We start from the raw sequence: 20,108 nt of genomic DNA, 5'->3' as shown, positions 1-20,108 counted from the left end.
ACAATATGTATCGTGAAAAGGTCTATACAAATAAATGTGAATTGAATTGAATATAGTTTCAAAGACACTTTTAATTTTGGACAATATCTGAGGATTTAAGGTAGGTTTTTTTTTTTTGGATGATGAATAATATTCAAAAAGTAAATAGTTTAAAATGAAACAATAAATATAATTTAAAAAAATGGTTTATTTGCTGCTTTTAATCCTTTATTTAATTATTTAATAAAAATGAATGTATTCATTTATTTAAAGAGCATATTCAGCATAAGATTTGAATATTGTTTATAAAGAAATGCATTATTATTATTATTATGCTGTCAGTTGGTGTCAGTCAAGTCCCAGAGCTCCGCTCACGTTTCTGTCAGTGCTGCGGCGAGCCGTAAGGGTCATTAAGCATCTTCGTTCTAACGGCAGCTAGAGGTCAAGGGAGTTAATCGGAGTTGATGGAGGGGCCCTCCGAGTGACAGTCCTAGGGGCTCACCTCTTAATCTCTGTTTGTCTGTGTTTTAGTACTCTTTTCCTACACAAAGCAAACAGCACCCTCCCTCTCAATGGGGACCAGCTTGCTCCCAGTCTAGCACTTCTGACCTGTGGGTCATGCCCTTTGTTCCTTTCTCTACAGAGGCTGACCTCAGATTTCACCTCTGTAATTGAGGAGCCCTGTAGACACGTGCCCACGGGGCCCAGGAGAGACCACCACCGCTGCAATCTCACTGCTACCTCTGTGCTGGCGGAAAAGGGTGTCTGAAAATATGTCGTTTCCTATGGGTCCCAAGAAAAAAACGTTTGGCTGATCAAAGGCCAGTCGCATAAACGTAACCATTATGTTAAGACGTCTTGTGTTTGTGTCTTAAGACCAAGTATGACCAACTAGCAGTTTGCCAACGGGCAAGCAGTCTTACTTTTTGGTATCAAATTAGACCAATCTATGTTTTTATGTAACTGATTTCAAAAATGTATAAGGAAAAGTCTTAAAGAGAAAAATTTGATGACTAACTTTTAAGTCCCTGATCTTGCTATGGTTTTCTGATCAATTCCTTAGTTGTTTTGTTTGTTGTGCAAAATACTGCTAAATTGGCTTAAATATCTTTTTCAGATACACCGTGCCTTCACATTCAGTCCATTTGGTCATTTTTATGTGGGGGCTTATTTTTTTATTGAATATTTGAAGAGTTCAGATGCAAAAGCCTCTAAGTGCCATCTGAAATTTTCTTCTAGAATGATCATTTTTTTATCAAGCTTGTATATATAAGTTCAGTCATTTCACTTAAATGACAATTAATAGTTAATTTTCATTGCAATTTAAGTGAAATTACGGAACTTAAATGTACAAGCTTGATAAAAATGATCATTCTAGAAGAAAATTTAAAATGGCACTTAGAGGCTTTTGCATCTGAACTCTTCATTTAGCCTATTCCTCTCAATACGTATGTAAACTCTAGACCTTTGCAGAGACTTAGATGCTGATGGACATTACAGATCTTAAACTTGCTGCTTTTTTTCTCTTAAAGTGGAAGTGTAACTCAGTTAATGAACTAGGCCACCGACTGAAGGACTGAGATGCTTTTTTAAATCTGTGCCAGGCTTGTCTTGTTGTGTTTTAATTAAGTTTTTGCTTAATGGGAGTGTTGAGAGACACTTGTTTTTTTTGCTCTCCCAGAGCACGGATGGAAAATTGTAGGTTAAAGAAGCTCATGTCATGTTAGTAGTTTTTACTCATCTCCACAAAAGCATAATTATGAGTGGAAAATTGCAGCTCAATGATGTGCATGTGCAACACATTCCTTCAGATGCTTTTTTAAGTTTTTCTAGTTGATTGTGCTGGAGACCCCGATGTTCATTCAGGAGGAAAAGAAAATATACTGTAAAGCTCCTACAGATGTTTATTAAAATCCGTGATGGCGAATGGCTTTACATTGTTTGTAAGTATACTTCATTATTTTAGATTGTGCTTCAATCTCTCATTCCGGTTTAAAAGGGTTAATGTGCATTTTAGTATTCAGTATTTATTCAGAAGGTCACATGCATATGTATGCTGACCATTTTGTTCTCTGTGCCTCATTTTTGATATTCCATAGATATAACGCTCCACAAAAAAAATTTTTTTTTGATATCTATAAACTGTGTCGAATGCAAAAAGTGACCTGTCCGCTGTGCTTTTTAACTTGAAACTTGCTATAGCCGTTATCGCTCTTTGGTAACTTTAACCCCAGAACACATACAAGCTTTTCAAATCACATGAGAGTCTTTTTAAAATGATCTCAGCGATGGTGCATTAAAGTGCTCTGAGGTTGAGCCCTGAAAAGTACCATAAAGAGTTTGTTTTGATTGGCGTTTGATCATAGTCTCTGAGCCTTGTGAAGGATGGGGCCTTACAGAACAGCTCACTGTTTGGGAGTTGGCAGCCGACCCAAAACCAAAATTGTATCCTCAAATGAACTTTAATGCAATGTACAACACAACACATGCGCCAATTTGCGACTCCCCATAGTAGCTCCTATAGTAAACAAGCAGGAAAATGAACGCCTGTGAATCAGCAACAGAGAATAAGAAGTAAAATAGAGATAATGTGGTTTAAAAAATGAGAAGGTTGAATTTCGTTGCACATTTTCTCTTGTGAGATGCGCCCTCTTCGTGATTGGCCGACAGACGTGGCGCAATGTGACGTGGACGCGTCGTACCTCGTGCCAGAGCATGACCTGTTGCCATTAGGGAATCGGACTTTAAAAAGGAGAGGGCTGAGCGCTTGGAATTTGATTTAGCTGTAACGGTTTTATACGGGTGCGACTCGGCCCAGATTTGGTGTTGAATCGAGGGTGTGGTGTGTGGTATGTAGGAGGAACCAAATATGTATGTGTGTGAGAGAGTGTGTGTGTGTGTGTGTGTGTGTGTGTGTGTGTGTGTAATGAGAGGTCAGTGCCATGAGGGAGCCAGAAAGAGGAGGCCGAGAACGAGGCAGGAAAATCTGGGCGGACCGGGTGCTTTTGGTCCCTCCTCCACGTCAGTGTGTGTGTGTGTGTGTGTGTATCTGTGTGACAGCCTGATGAGCAGCAGCACCCTCCGCGCAGCCATGTTCACTGGTTGACGAGCATGCTTTTATCAACTGTTTAGTTCGCTAAACACAGAAAAGCTGTTTGTGATATTACACTGGCGGTCCGAGGAACAGAACACACACTAGCATGTTTTGGTATGTGTTTTTGCATTCTTTTTGGGCTTGTTCGCATTCGAGAAATCATCTGTTTGAACTTGTATTAATTCGCATTGATTAAACAAAAAAAAGTTTTGCACTAGACAGTACTGGCACGCTTAGCCTACATGAGCGTGCAGTAGATGCACAAAGGATTCTTAGTAAAATAAGCTACAGAATAGCGAAATCTAGAGTCCGTTTTCTGCATCCTCGCCACCGGACTGCCTTACACGCTTGAATTTGGATTCAAAAGGGAGGCATGACGGAGGTGCATCCTAAAAGATTGAAAAACACTATTGGTGGCACGCTCAGCTAATTATTCCTCCACCGGGCGTATTCTCAGGTAGGCCTTGGGTGCAGTGTGTGTGTACGTGTGTGTGTGTGTGTCTATGCGAACACTGCAGATGATATCTTCCTGCAGACTGTGACAGATGTTTCACCTCCAGACCGTCTCACCCATACGCCTGTTGCTCCTCAACTCCTTCTCGGGGCAATTGGAGGAGATCCCGTTAATGTTTGCAGATGTAGAAAGACACCCCAACATTTGCGCACTTCACTTTTCCCAGAATCCCACATCATGGTATGGTCGTCTTTTAACTGCTGAAGGTTTTTGTATTGCTTTCTCTTTCTTGTTTCTGATTACTTGTTTTGTTGTTCAGTGCATTCGAGCCAGAGAACAGCTTGAAGGGTTGAGTTTAGTTTTGGCGGTGGAGCGTGTGCACGCTCTGTAAATTGTGTTTGAATGGTTCATAACTGGTGTGAGCGTATGTTTCTGTGCACTCTCCGGGTGAACCGGAGTCTGTGTCACGCTTCCTTCCACTGTTCAGCCCTCCCTCCCTCCCTCCCTACTCGAGCTCTCGCTCACTGGCTGGAGCGATGATTCAAAAAAAAAAAAAAAAAGATTGCTCACGTACTCCACTGCCTCTCGGTTTCATCATCAACTTTTTTCCCCCCACTTCATTTTTCCCTCTCTCTTCTCCTCTAATTCCCTCCCTCCTTCTCTCTCTCTCTCTCTCTCTCTCTCTCTCTCTGTGCAGATAGAAATGAAAAAAAAAGCCTCTACCGCTGTTTCCACAGTACAGTCCCCACCCCTTCACCCAGTCTGTGCCAAGAGAAGGAGGGATTTCTACTACTCACAGAATTTTAACCCTGTAGCACAACTGATTGGCTCAAGCAGCTTCTCTGCCACTTCAGTTTTTCCTCTGCGTCTTTTCCGCCACTTCCCTAAACCTCGTCGGCGTGGTCTTCTGCGGTTTCGTTACCTTGAGATACTTTCAAACGGTGCTTTTGCGGCAGTTGGAGGTGTATGCCATTTCTCATCCTCGCCAGGGGTTAACGGATCCTTTCTGTTGCTGAGCTTTGAAAATGGCTGTATTCTCCCTGCTTGTTGCGTGTCTCGGAGAAGGGAGGCGCCTGGAGTTCTATCACTTTAGCACCACCCTCTCTCTCTCTCTCTCTCTCTCTCTCTCATACACACATACAGTTCTTTTTCTCTCTCTTGCTCTTTCCCTCTCTTCCCTCTCTGAAAGGAGAGCGGGAGGGCGGTGCGGTGTTGGAGCTTTTTCTGGGACAGGTGCCAATTCCAAACAAAAGACATAAAAAGGCACTGAGTGAGAGATGCCTCGATCGTAAGAAAGAAATATGTTGCACGATGAAACGAAAGAAGTTTGTGGTGACCGAGTGCGTGCGCGGTTGCGTGCGTTCAGCTGAATAGAAATGTTTGGAGCTAAGATTTGAAATACTTTTCTTCTCTATCTCTCTCACAACACTCTCTCACTTCTCTGGCGCTCTTCAGCCACTGAAGGCATTTCAGTCATGGGGGGTGGAAAGGGGAGGGGGCTCGGTTTTCAAGCTTCTGAATTATTCATACGCCTGGGCCAATGCTGCGATCGGACTGGCTGGGACATTAACATGCAGCGGACATTCTGTTTGTCTGTTTGCTAACATTCCTCATTCAAAGACTTGTTAACTGCAAGATGGGCCGACACACGCGTCTCTCGGGCTGCTATTGTGGCCAGGGCCCGGTTGTCCCAGATCAGGGGACCGCAGGCAGACGTGTAGCCTAGCACTGGGGACACGCAGCTGGGGTGGAAGGATTGGCTTGGCCCCCCGGCCTACCTCCTTTGGTCCTTGTGCCTGCTGTGGAAAGCTCACTCCCTCTTCTTTTCCTTCTCTCTCTCTCCCCCTCTCTCTCTCTCCCTGGCTCTCTCCTTCAACACAGGACTGGTGAAGTGAGTAGAAAAGGCCTTCAGCACTTGTCCTGGAATGTTTCTATCTACTGATGCATGTCAATATTATGGGGTAAGTTGCAATTTTTTTTGTTATATGTGGTATTTCTGCATATTTACTTTGTTTTTCGTTTTTTCCAATGTATTTCTCGATTCAAATGTGTGTGTTTTTTTGTCTTTAGAATGTGTGCGAAATATTTTTCGTTTTGGTTTTACGCTTTATACGGGGGGGGGGGGACGATTTATGAATGGTACGATTCCTAAGGAAAATGGCGTTAGGGGAATGTAAAGGCATTTCATATCAGCACCTAACAGACATGATGTACCTCTGTAGTCGACCTTCCACAGTGCATAGTTTTGGGGTTAATGTTTTAGTGACTGAGAAGAGGTACACTTTTTGGGAGTAAGAGTTTTGAGTCGTGTTATCGGGAAAAGGTGTTTAAAAATTAACCTTTCATTTTCTGATGCATTCCTTGTGTGTTATCTGGAGCACTTTAACAGTGAATGGACCTCAGCTATTTGCGTAGGGCCTTGTGTTTGATTATCACGTTGTACTGTCGTTTATCTTATGAACTGTTCATTGCGATTAATATTTAATGTTATTTTTATATTATTATTGAATTATAACATGGGCGCTTATGGATAGAAGCATTGTATACGCCACGTCAGAGGTTAGTTTGCGCAATTATGCATTCAAATTAGAAGAAATGAGGAAGTATTTTGCGTTAATTATTTAATTGCTCAAATGAGTGTTATTTTTGTATTTTTTTTGGTTGCTTATTTTTAATTATTTCAATGGAGATGTAAAGGTATGCAAATTCAACTAAAAGTTGTCAATTTGACTCTAAAATATATTATTGTTTAAATTTACACACATTTAAATAGGTTGACTTTGCCCATATTTCGTTTGAATTTAGCGGAGAACCATTTTTGCAATTTATAAAAATGTTAACCTGTAATATACATTCTAGTTGTGCACTCAAAGAAGGCATTTGCTGAATCTGAACGATTTGTGTATTATTTGAAGTATTTTTTTTTAAAGAAAAACGTTTTGTAAAGATGTCTTTTGTTGAAATTTTAGGTTGCGTAAAATAAATTATAATCACAGTGTTCTTTTTTGTTACACACACACACACACACACACTGTCTCTCTCTCTGTCTCAAAAACACACACACGTTTAAAAAACTCTCTTAAGGCCCTTTTATAATTGAATCATTTATAAGTAAAATGTTTAGGGTCGTTGAGATTTCAGAATTTAACAGCTGATCTCTGGGTGATGATTAAGGATCATTTGACATAAAATAGCATTGTGTTTGATTTATACATATCATGTATGATTTACAGGCATAAAAGTAAACAGTTGTGTTTCATCGTTCAAACTAATGATTTTGGCTCATAGCAGGCTGTTTATTAGCACGAGTGAGAACGCCAGGGGCAGTGCTGATGAAGTGTGTTGGCACAGAAAATGCACATTGGGTTGGCAGTGCCCTCCCCCACCCCTTTTTTTGGTTGTGAATGGAGTGTTCCAGAGATGATGTATAGTGCAAAGAACAGAGCAGGTGGCATCTTCTAAAGAACGAAGAGGGGGGTTGGCGCAGGAACAGATTTTCAGGATAAACTTACCGCTTTTAGTCATTTGTACTACAGATTTGTCTTTTTTGTGTGTGTGTGAAAATGCATGTGGGTTTAACAGAAATGCTGACTAGTTTACACTTTAAATAAAGATGAAACATTTATTCTTAAAAATGAACTGAAATGATAATTTTAAGGTTTAGGATTTTTTTTTAAATGTGCTTGTGTGGGATCTTTTTTATTACGTTTTACAGAGAAAATAGAAATGAATGTGTGTCAAGCTGGGGCAAGGCATTCCCAGACGTGCCGAAGAGCAGCGAGCATGTGTGCACTAACTGAGACACCCGCCCTCGCTGTCACATACAGACGTACACACACTCTCTCACACACACCCAGACACACTTGCTGCCATGTGCTCCATAATAGACCTCTGATTCAGCCCTGAATAGAGTTCCCACGCCTCAGTGTGTGTGTGTGTCTGTAATAGTTAAGGGTGTAGACCCCCCCACCCCAACCCTTTTCAAAAGATACTTGTGTACTCTCACACACACAGTCTAGACTAAAGATGTCTCCTTCATTCTGTTTAGAGGTGTATTTTAGAAGCTACACACTGTGAATTGATAATTAGTTGATTTCAGATGAAGTTCCAAGGGTGGAATTTAACGCAGGATAATGTGACAAAGTGATCGAAACAATTAGAAGCCTCATAGAATCTCATCAATGTCGCTTACATTTTTTAATGTTTTGTATTTCAGGTTATTTTAATTGTCAGTTTAATGGAAATATAATTCCATAACTTATGTGTAATTTCAGCTCAACCGCATAAGATGATTTGCACTAAACAGCATTACTGATGCAAATGCAATTGTATAATGATCATCCGAATGCAGTATTAATGTATAATTATTATTCTTTTTAAAATAAAGAAAAATCCGTAGATAGAAAAAATCGATTCTTGACATTTTCTTGTCATTTTCTAGCTAGCAGAGAAGGTGATGGACACTCGCATACTTGTGTGTGGATGTCTCCAATATTTTAAAATAATTTCATGAACACATATTTGTTCCTGCGGGTTTTCTTTTTTCATGCAGAAAAAAATTGTTTCATTTTATTTAGTCAACTTAATTTGTGAATAGTTTAAAGTCAATATTCAAGTGATATAACCAAAGACAATTTAATTTAATACTATCAAGAATAATAATAAAAAAAGTTCTTACAGTGTTTGAGAGATAGATTAGTTTTAGTTGAGGAGTTTTTAAGCAGTATGTTGGAGTGATGATTGATTATGTTGAGACGCTTTAAAATGTCTTCCTTAGGAAAAAAAAATGCACACAGATGTCTTCAAAATATTAGAAATATTGTTTTCTGTATTGCTAATAATTTTGTGTTCAGGAAATACCATAAGATATATTTAATTTCAAATTTTCGATTTATATTTAATTCATTAAATGTCTCTTCTGAATTGTAAAGCAGACCCACAGAAAAGTGTAGTGTAGTTTCCATATCTAATTTACACAGTTCGTAAATTACAAAAACAAGTATGACCACTACAAAAAAAAAAAGTTTTTAAATGAATCTGTATAAATAACTCTATTATTGAAGTTTTTAACCACTGCGCGTCTGTTTAGAATTTGCAGAAGTAGACATTTTCTTCTGCATTTCTTTACAATCAAGATCCTTAAGCCAGTAAACTCTTATAGACGCTATAGTGAAGTGAAAAGGAACGGAGTAAAGGACTGTGGGGTCATTTAGGGATAGCAGTACTCAACTAACTTGTTTCCCATGGGCACAATAGGAGCCAGACATGATTGGCAGGTGACAAAAGGTGGGGTGGAGCTGAGTAATTGTTCAACACTAAGATGATGTCATGGGCAAGTCTTGAGACCAAGAGCCGCTAACAGTCTTAGCAAAGGCTTGAATGCTGTTGTGTGATAGTTTGCGCTTTGTCTCCCTGAAATTAACTATTTTTAGGTTTTTATATCAAAATTAATTGTGATTTTTACCTCAATTTTCTTATTTTTCACAAAAAAGCACAAGAAGCCATGGCCTGCCCAGACAAAGCAGAATAATATTATGATACCGATCACTTGTGTAATCTGCGGTTTAAAGTTCAAGCTCAAAGTCCATTACAGACATTGTATTCACGCTCTGTTGTAATCAGTCTGGGATATCTCTCCCCCTCCAGCAAGTCACATGAGGTCTTATTTATTTAAATTTATTTTTTGCTTTCTGTGATTTTGTTTGAACAGATGTATAATACAAACACAGAAGATGGCTTTTCCTCAGGAGCGATAAAACAGCCAGAGCATAATTCTGTCAGTCAACAGTTCTTAAATCATGCAACAAATAAAACGTTGCTTCAAAGATCGTTCAACAGATTTCTCTGTCGTTTGCACCTGCGGTATTGATGCGGAGCAAATAGGGATATAAACAAAGTGTATCAGACGGTGATTAAAGGAAATAAGAATCACTGTTTAGCAGCATTTCGGTATAATGGGCCTATTGTTGCTGAACGGCTCTTTTACTCGGAGGAAATGTGTCTCCGGTCTCTGGTATACAGCTCCACCTTATGGCTGTTAGCTACTCCATAAGCTTTCAAGTGTACCCGTAATTCAAGAGCTTAATGATCTATGGTTTGTTTCACTACTAATGTAAACTGCAACCTGCCTGCTTTTATCAGTAGCGATGCTTTTTAATAATCCCATAATGTTCTTAACGAGGTTAGTAATCGAATGTGCATAAGGCTTTGGGGGTTTTGATGAACCAGCTTTAGGTGAAGTATAGCAGGCAGCGGAGATGTCTGCTGTCAGCTCTTTCTCGTAAAAAAAACTAAACAAAACAAAAAACAGGTTTACACTTTAGTCATGACATACAGTGAGGTGTAACTGGTCCAATGACCGAAGGAGGTCAATTCATGTAGCTGTGCGATGCGTTATGAATGTTTGAGAAACGAGAGTGATTGATTTGAATCTTTGATCCAAATCAAAGACCACTAGGGAAAATGGCTTTATTGTTGCGTTTTATTTATATAGAAAATGTCACATTACAAAATATATCGTCATGTTGACAAAACAATATAATAACAATTTGAGTAAAAAGTTGAGAAATTTATATATGAACTCCACATGTTTGTGTAAAACCTGAGGATCATGTTCTCCAGCATGATTTGAGATGAACCAGAGCTCCAAGTTTAATCGAACTAAATCTGCCCCGTCTGTATTGTCAAGATTAATGTGATCAGTGTCAAATTTGATAGAAATAGTGCTGGACATAAATTTAGCTGGACTCTTAATTTTACATTTTATTAAAACATTATTTCCAGATTTAAAAAATAAACAAATCCCACACTGCAAAAATCAACTTGATCTTATTTGTTTGTCTTGTTTTCCAGTACAAATCATTAAAAATATATGAATTTACTTTAAAAGGAACTTCTTTTCAGAGTGCACTAAAATATTGTTTATTTTTGATATTATTGCAAATTTATGCAAATTACTGCAAACTTAATATCTTTTATCTTAATATTTTCTTAATTTGTGTGTGTGTGTGTGTGTGTGTGTGTGTGAGTGTGTGGAACCACTCACCCCTGTGAGGTTCGTGGGTTGTGTGAGTCAGCAGTGTGTGTGTGCCTCCCCCTTGTCTGAGGTAAACCATACTGCTGCCCACAGCCTTACTCACTCACACTGAACCTTCCCCGATCTGACCACACACACACACACACACACACACACCAGTTCCCAAACACCCCAGTCCTAATCCTCTCATGCACCCCTGTGTACTGTCAGGGTCAGCAGTAGACAGACATACAGCACAACAGATGATTTAAGTCAAACAGGACATGGAACTGATGTAGGGACTTGAGTATGTGAATTCTGTGCCTGACTAATTCTCTCTCTCTCTCTCTCTCTCTCGTCCTTTCACAGATGGCAAACCCAGGAGGTGACTATCTACCTTTCTCATGTTGGTGACCTTGATGGTTTTGAAGGATCCCAGACTGAAGCTTTGGAGATAGAGGTGATAGGGGGTGTATTTAGTGCACAGCAAAGAGTGTTGTATGGAAAACAGTTTTAGCCCACATATTTACCCTTTCGGGCTCTTCAGTTCACATTTTAGTGTCTTACGTCAGCTCTGTGATGCGTAGTATCACCTAATGAGGTTAGTTGGATATTAGATTTTAGAAAACAAGAAGGTACACAGGAAATGGAAGCTCCGTTGCAGGAAGAGAAAGAAAAGAGACTGTCGTTTGGGGTGAGGTAGTAGGTTGTATAGTTTGAGGGTTTAACCCTTGCTGTCAGATAACTATACAACTTACTGTCTTTCCCGAAGTGACCGTAGTGCCATCGCATCACATGGAGGACGCCAACTGGAAGGAAGAAATGACACATTTCCAGGATCCAGCATTAATCTGTGTTCATTAAAGACATGCTTTTATGCTTAACGCAGGCTTAAATGTTTATTCACACTGAAAGAATTTTTCCAAAAAAGTTTTAATTTGTGAAATTTGTGTTAGGTACACATCAATGCAGTTTTGATGAATTATAATGCAAGCCTTTAAGTTTAATTTGCAGTGAATAAATACATAAAGAGAACAGTATAAGTTGATAGTAATGATATGTATGGTGATTTAAAGAAAAAGTACAGATCATTTTAAATTAGACATGAAATCTCTCATTTCCTGTATTATCTTATTTCCTTTTGAATCAGAATGTTTAAGGCTTATCCCTTTTTTATTAAATATCCAATAGCCTTCAGTTATATCGAAGTCACAACTGATTTTGATTGGACAAAATATCAGTATAGTCCAGCTTGTCGCCCGATTTGTTTTTTAAAGAAAAAAGACTGAACTGCCAGCTTCTAGGAAAACACAAGCATGTGGATGGGATGGGTTACAATCTAATAGGAGCAACAAAACATCGTAGGTAATAGAAAAGAATTGTAGTTAAAATACCACTGATAAGTGAAAAAATGTGTCGCTGCTTTGTCGTGGAATATTCAGCAGTGATGTTCGTACAGGGTGAGGTAGTAGGTTGTGTGGTTTCAGGGTTGTGTTTTTACCCCATCAGGAGATAACTATACAACCTACTGCCTTCCCTGAAGGGCAGCAAAACGTCGCCAGTCACACGGTTCATTCACTTTTTCTTTTGCTTTTCTTAATTGTCTTGGTTTTTCATGCTTCTACTTGTGATGATCTTGCCATTTATAGCTGCATTAGCATTACTTGATACATCACAGATGTGTAATACTTCAAACTGAAATAAAACGTTTGATATTTCAAAGATTGACTGATTTTTTTTTTCTTTGCCTAAAGCATGATATTGATGTTAAAGGATACATCAAAATAATCTTGTAATGATGCTCTATTATGAGTTAAATTCTGACATTTACTAACCTCATGTCTCTCCAAACCAGTGTGACGTCTTTCTTCTGTGGAACACAAAAGGTGCATTTTTCTAGAATATCCCCTGCCATTCTTTTCATTATAATGAAGTGAAGATGGTATGGATTATATTTATGGCACATTTATTTCCTGTTTGAGGCTCTGAAGAGTATGTCCTGTCTCCTGCACAAGGATGTAATGAGACTATGGCATTGCATTATTTCATTTGTTTATTAAAGATGCAATGCAAAGCCAGGCAGAGTGCTTCTGCCAGCATAGCTTGTATTGTAAATAAAACATGGCCATGGCTCCAGACGGCCATTAGCCGATGTTAACAGCTACAGGGCTGTAGGCAGGCTGACCTTTCACTGCTGCACAATTTATGGGCACTGGCTGGCAGATCTCCACAGGAGCACCCCTAGACTGGCACTCACAGGAGAAGAGTATTAATTAGCAAGAAAGGACAGAATGTGATGGCCATGTCACCTTGAAAAAGTTTAGTTTCTTTGGAAACAGGTGTTATGCATGCTTCTAATGGCAGCATTACCTAGGGGAGTGCAACACCATTGTCGTGATTGAAAAACTACTTTGTTATGCACATTACAGTAATTCAATAAGAGTTAAATAATTTTCCCCTGTGACTGCCTCGGTTTTACCCTTTCACTCCTCAAGAGCTTTTTTGTCTTCACAAAGACAATTAAATAACCCAATAGAATTATGGTAAGCCACTATGTAATAAAATTGGGAATCGTCTTTAAATTCATTAAAAATACTTAATGTTATCTTACAAACAGATGAAAAATCTCAATGAATGAATGTATACATCACAAAACCTGGCACAAAATATCTCATTGTGACAAGGGGAAACAGTTAAGTAAATACTAATTAAAATAAGGTTTAACTAACTTACTAAATAGATTAAAATACAGTACAATGCAGAAATATATAAATAGTGCATAAAAGTAAGATGCTGAGTAGAAAAAAACTAAATTGGTTCTATATACATGAATTTTCATGCATTTTCATTTTTAAGATGGGGGTCTCTTGCACAAGAATGATCATATTTTGGGGGTTCGTGGCATCTGTAAGATTAAAAAACCCTTAATAGGCTAATGAAGAGTAAAATATATATATATATATATATATATATATATTTATGATGGACAGATTCTAAAATCTGTGATTGATTTTTGAATATCACCAGTAGGTGTCAGTAGAGGCATATTATTGTGACTGTCTCAAAAAAAAAAAAAAAAACGAATCAGACAAAGGTAAAGCCTCTTTATTATATGCAAACATATCTTTATTATTGAGACAACATGTGTCATATTATTTTAATTAACCCTTTCATGCATGAATTATGACAACCTGTATTTTTTTGCTCTTAGGGCATGATTTGAGATTTGAACTACAGTAGGCTATGCGTTTTTGGTTTTAACTGAATAAATACTGTATTAAACATAATACAGTAATAGCACAATAATACTGTGTGTATTTAACAAACCAATTAATAAAATTATATAAAATCACGTGAAAACTATAAAATATAACAACAACGTAGTGTCTCGTTCCCTGTTCTCAGGGAACAGAGGTTACAGTCATAACCTAGACGTTCCCTTTCGAAAGGGAACTTGCACTGCGTAGATGGCGCTATTGGGGAACGATGTACAATCCCACCATGCTGAGAGGAGTGCATGCCAATTATGGCTTGTGACAAAACGTCAGAGCTGGCAGTTTCAACCTGAAATGCCAAGAACACGCTCCCCCTTCAGGTCAGTGACATTATTCTCTACGGTCACTGCCCAAGCTATAAGCCTCAAAGAGGCCTCCAAACACGGAAAAGCCTACCAAGGCCACTCAAGGGCTTAAAACCAACAGCTTCCATGGAAGGAGATCCTTTAAGGGAATATGGCCAGGGCATCCGAAAGGAGTCCTGTCCAGTCACTTTCTGAGGGGGACATTGAGTCAACCCTACATGCCACCAGGGAGGCTAACCTGATCAAGTCTACTGACCTAGTCTTTCCAAACAACCTGTCTGTTTTCCTAAAAAGAGTTTCTCACAAAAACCAATAGTTTTTTATGAAACCGGAACATAGAGACGGGCATCCTGGAGAGTAGAACTCAACATAGCACTCTATAACCCTTGCAAATGAGGGGAGTAACTCTACACAATCCTGGATCTACACAGTGCTATGAAAGATTGTTGAGGCTGGGCACTCTAACAGGGGACCCTAGATAAGGGGAGCGCCTCCAGCTTGAGCTGATATAACAGGGAGACCTCATGAGAGTCCTTCAACCTTCTAACCAGACTTAGGTTATATATATGTATATATATTTGACCAGGCTAGAATCAGGAAGGCTCAACAAGAGCCTACAACATGATGAATATTGCTAAAATCCACAAATAGTGAAGCAACCTTCAAGGAGGCCTGTGAAGGCCTGCTACTTGCTAGCGATACTTGTTAGCAGAACTAGCCTCAGATATCATAGTACTAACAGAAATACTGTGGGCCCGGCTTTTCCTACTTTACATTGCCAATGGACAGTGGCAATTCTTTCAAACATACCACTTAAAACTTTCTAAACTGGGAACCAAGGTCTAAAGTATAACAACCTTATATAAAGACCTACCAAGATCATCCTGCTGCTCATAGAGCGGCAGCCTAAATTCTATTCTTTGAATGAAGGCCTACCACCAAAAAGCTAGAAAGGGCGTGCTCACTTCCAAACCCGACTCCGGACCTTCAGAAGCATTCCGTTTAATGGGAAAATATCATCATCAGTCCAGGCCTGATGTAAGAAGCGCCTGGGGTAAAGAGGAAGGCGATCCCTCACTGACGCTGGGAGTGCCTGTGTTGGATCACCTCCCTCAGATCTCTCTTCTTCCTTGAGTCACGCCTTCTCTGTGACCTACTCCTTGTAGGAGGAGGAGGAGCACGAGAGGCGATGCTGAACCTTTGACCTCTGACCTCGAACCGGGATGGGCCAGGCCCCTCTGGCTGTCTGGGTGTGGATTCAGATCGCAGCGGAATGCATGATTGAGTGGCTTGGAAGGCAGGGCCGGAGCTTTTAGTGCCGATGCCTCTCCAGCAGCAAGATCGTTTGCGAATGTCTCGTCAATTGGGGGCATCGACACATACCCATGTTCACACATCCCCTCGACATCAGCGTAGTTTGCCCGCTGCTGTCAATGGATGCATGCAGAAAATGGGTTCTTCCATGCCTTCTTGATCTCAGTATGCAGATCAGGAAGGAATGGAAGGCTCACGGGAGCTGGGGAGTTATGGTCAGAAAGGAACCGCTCATCCAACCTGCTGCGAACATGTCCTTCCATCACGCGCTTCCACGGCAGCTGAAGCCTCGCTCCATAACACCCAACAGCTCATCATACGCGGGGCAGGGAGACTGTGAGGGTTCAGGTTGTACCTCTTCTTCACCCTCAGCAGCCATCTCCTGCTCTCTCAGGCTAGGTGCCAGCAGAGCACTTGCTGCTGGATCAGAGGATGTAAAAGATAACACATCCTCATCCAGCAGCTCACCCTCGCGAGCTTCTGACGGGCGTGAGAGAGAAACGCCTCTCTCAAACTCATCAGCAAGCTCCATCTGGAAACCCCATGATCCGAGTCTCCGCAGTGCCTCAGCACGAGTGGGACCCGAACCACTGGGCCCAGATGCCTGTCCCCAGAGGGCCAGACAAGAGTGGAGTTTTCTAAGCGGAAAACTCTCACATTCTGCACAATCAGATCCCTCGAGAGCTGATCGTGCGTGCTCTTCACTCAAACAGTAAACGCACAAGTCATGTGTGTCATCTGGTGTCAGAAACCTGAGACACGGATCCACACACTTCTTGAAACGCTTGTTTTCACTTACCAGAATTCTTACCTTTTTCAGGTGATTGTAAATCAGACAAAACAGTCCCTGAAGACGAAAAGAGGATGACATGTTCTCTAGGCGCCCCTTTTATACTTACGGGTCGCACTAGAAGTGACGTCATAGGCTGTCGCCATTCAAATTCGATTGCCGTGATTGGATAGTTTTCCAGACACCGGTTCACTTTCGAAAGGGAACCCTCACGCTATGTCCAGTCTACCCGAGTATGTCGATTTACACTTATTAGCTGATAATTCTGATTATGTTCAAAAGTGACAAATATTTACCATAGCTCTGAGAAAGCCTCAGACTGAAATCTACATTGATCTATTGATGTTTTCAGACTGGTAAAACTAGCGATCAGGTGTTTTCAATCTCATCTGAAATGAGCATTGTTGGAGGTAACGCATTACAAGTAACATGCATTACTTAATCAGATTACTTTTTAATATAAGGAGTAAAGCAATACAAATAATGTGCGTTACATAATCAAATTACATTTTAATGTAAGGAGTAAGCATTACAAGTAATGTTATCAAAATACTTGTTTATGTAATGAGTAAAGCATTACAAGTAACGTGCATTAGGTAATCAGATTATTTTTTGATGTAACAAGTACAGTAATGCATTACAAGTAACATGCATTACGTAATCACTTTACTTTTTGATGTAACTGCAAATTACATTCTAATAACACAAATACATTTATGTACAGCCCAAAAAAGCTGAAATACTGTATAGTTAGTGATGCATGATGTCTAATTTAGTGGACAGATGATTAATCAGAATTTCCTCCCAATCTAAAATCAATACTTGGAAAATTTAACAGTGATATGACTCCTTAGATGTTACTTTTTTCTTTTCTTTTTTTACCTACAAGAATCTTCTAGTGTTTAGTGTATAGGATGGGTTGGTCCACTGTAGTGGTCAATGTGCAACTATGCCATTCAAAACCCATCAAGACCTCTATTTGTGAAAGGGTTAATGTGGCGAGATATTATTTAGGCATTACGGCGCATGAAATAATTCCATCATTATCATCATCATCCTCATCCTTACGATGAGTTCTGTTGCCCAGCAACGCGACTTTAAATCGGTGGGCGTGGCTTTCTCTCCAAAAGCCTGCGCCGATTGGCCGAATCTATAGGTGTGTCGGTAGGTGTGCGCTGTCACGAGCTCGACTGGTGTCAGAGTGGTTTGACAGCAGTGGTTGCGGTGAATTTTAAATAGGACGTTTAAGGAGTACTACAGCCTCAATCGCACCACCGAGTTGAGATTTGGCAGTGTCACAGAGCCCGTGTGTTTTATTCCTGCCTGCATGGCGGCCTGGGATTGGGAGGTAGACGCGCAGCTCTTGTAAACAAAGCGCTTGTGTAACATTATGATCATGTTTTATCCGGTTTTATGGCCGTAATTACTGTGATCCTACGCTTTTAGCTGGACTAAAGTAAACATTCACATAAGAACACATGTCTGTGCTATTTTCACAGCGAGGCTCTTATCACATAGTCTGTAGAGGGCAATGCGTTTGCTACAGTTTATCAAGATTTTAACTCTTGTTGGAACCGAAGCGAAACTTTACAGCGTCTGATGGTCTTTAAAGCTTGCTGATTCAGCCATCGGGTTAGTTGGTTTGTTGGTTGGTTAGTTAGTTAGTTAGCTAGTTGTTGTTATAGTGCTATTATTTTAAGTATCTTGCAGCATATTTTTTCCGCAGTGTAAACACACTAACGTTACACACATAATGTAATAATAATGTCAACTAACATAATCATGCATATCCTACTCGTCTATCATTTATAATTTCATTAAAATAATAGTGTTATAGTTAAATTTAATTCAAATTTGAATTATGTTGTTAAGAATCCATTAGAATTCGGAACAGTATAATAAATGACATTTTAATGCGATTATGAATGAACAGGAAATGAATCCCACGCTTTGTTGTCCAAAATATTATTCAAAAGTAGTTTCCATGTTACATCAGTAACTTTGGTTACTTTATTTTGAGGTGTCTTTGTTACAGTGTAATTATACATTTAAGTACTGAGTAATATTAAGTAACTACAAGTAGCCTACTTGGATTAGGTTTGGTTTGGTTTATGGTTAGTTGCATGTAATTATGCATATTTTATAGTAATTACTATAGAAACTACATGTAATGTCATGTGTAACAAGGACACTGTAAAATAAAGTGTTACCATGTACAGTGTTATTTGAAGTTTTGTTCATTCTGTTCTGTTTTTTTTTATTTAAGTTTTAATTTCTAGCAAATTAAGTACAAGTTACACTACATGAAAATGAGAAATGAAGTAAAAATGTTACATTTTATTTATTATTAATGTTTATTTTATTTCAAATAACAAAAATGTACTGCAACTGTAACTGTAACCCTACTGTGCAGTTGCAGGGACCCCCTTTTCGACATTCTTTATATAGATTATCTTAAAGAGTTAATTAATTAATAATTCTGTAATGTCCTTAATGTAATATTTTCAGTTTGTGTACTCTGGCATCCCCTAAAGTGAGTTTAGCACAGCTTTTGTACCCCACACATCTGCGACTACAGGGTCACAAGGACTTGTCCATTCGGTTCTGTTATGTAACTTGCTAAAAGGGTCACACACATAACGCCCCGTGTCATCTTGTCTTTGTGTGGGTGTTTAGAGTCTCATTCTAGAAGAGGTTCTATCAGAGGAATATCAGATTATAAAGAATATCATTTAATCATTCATAAACTGACTTGATAAGTCTTATCAAGTCAGTTTATGAATGATTCAATTATATTTTTTTATACTTCACATTATTTCACATTAAAATTGATTTGATCTTAGAAGTCTGAAATTATATGTATATACAATTACAAAAGCACCGATACCCTTTTAGGCAACTTGTACATTTATTCCCTTAAAATGAATTAGTAATCAGTAAATTTATAGCCTTTTATCTCTCTGGCCAAGTTCCTCTCACACGGCTGGCTTTGTCAACGCTTTTATTTATCACATATCATTATATAAGATTAGATAATTATGCAGATTTTTGGAGAGATTATTAACACAGACACAAACTTTTGGCCATGACTATATTGACAGGTTGAAGTATAGAGAAACATCTGGCCTATATAAATGCACCTGCTTCTAAGCTCCATGTTTGCATTTCATAGTCCGTGTGAATCCGTCTGCCTTCGCGTAATGCTGACCTGTCTCTCTGTAGGCTGAATGTACTAAACAGACAGGATGTTTCTTGGGTGTGTGGAACGAAGTCATTCCTCCCACTATTGTTGAAATCCCAGATGTCTTGTTTATAAAAGCATCCATCCAGACATTAAGGTTCTCTTATCTGATGCGTTCAGTTGACTTCGGCGTCCGTTTGTTAGTGTAACGCCAGGCAAACTCCTGACCGGAGAGAAGCAGGCATGCAGGGTGTGTGTGTGGATTCGGACTTTGGCCCTGAAAGGGGTGCATGTATTTATTGGCAGCTGGTAGAGCATAACTGTGAATCGTGATCTGGTAAGCACTGATTTCATTCTGCTTTGCTCTGAGCTAGGTGATGATTTAAACACGAATTGTCATTGGTCTGTCGGCTTTAAGCAAAGACTTCTAGCTTTGCTCACAGCCTGTGTGAAAAGCGAAGTCTGGTATGTTCTCGTTTCTCAGCAAGGATCTGTTTTGGCATGATTTTTCCTAAATTTGTGCTGCTTTTGTTTGAGTCAATGACAAATGATTTTAAAGTTGTTGTAAAACACGTTGCATGTTCTTGTTATTCAAGTTTCCAAAAACTTTATACTATTTTGAAGAACACATGTGAGTGTACACACCTTGATCATTATTTAATTCTTTTTAAAGTATATTTTTGAAGATAAATGTTTCATTA

General features: G+C 39.2%; 1 protein-coding gene across 5 annotated transcripts in view; it reads left to right on the top strand.

Moving 5' to 3' along the window:
* Positions 1–20,108, top strand: part of pparaa (peroxisome proliferator-activated receptor alpha a) — a 51,385-nt gene that overhangs the window by 15,550 nt on the left and 15,727 nt on the right. The window contains exons 4-5 of one of the 5 annotated variants that reach the window (XM_084408400.1): positions 5,409–5,488; positions 10,912–11,002. The gene's annotated coding sequence lies outside the window, so the exon portion shown is untranslated. Of the gene's footprint in view, positions 1–5,408; positions 5,489–10,911; positions 11,003–17,009; positions 17,859–19,120; positions 19,745–19,767; positions 19,873–20,108 lie in introns of those variants that run through there. The other 4 variants (XM_084408397.1, XM_084408401.1, XM_084408402.1 and 1 more) reach the window with 4 other exon arrangements.

Source organism: Rutilus rutilus (genome assembly GCF_951802725.1).
Source record: "Rutilus rutilus genome assembly, chromosome: 4".
NCBI lineage: Eukaryota > Metazoa > Chordata > Actinopteri > Cypriniformes > Leuciscidae > Rutilus > Rutilus rutilus.
This window is presented reverse-complemented; position numbering and strand designations above follow the sequence as displayed.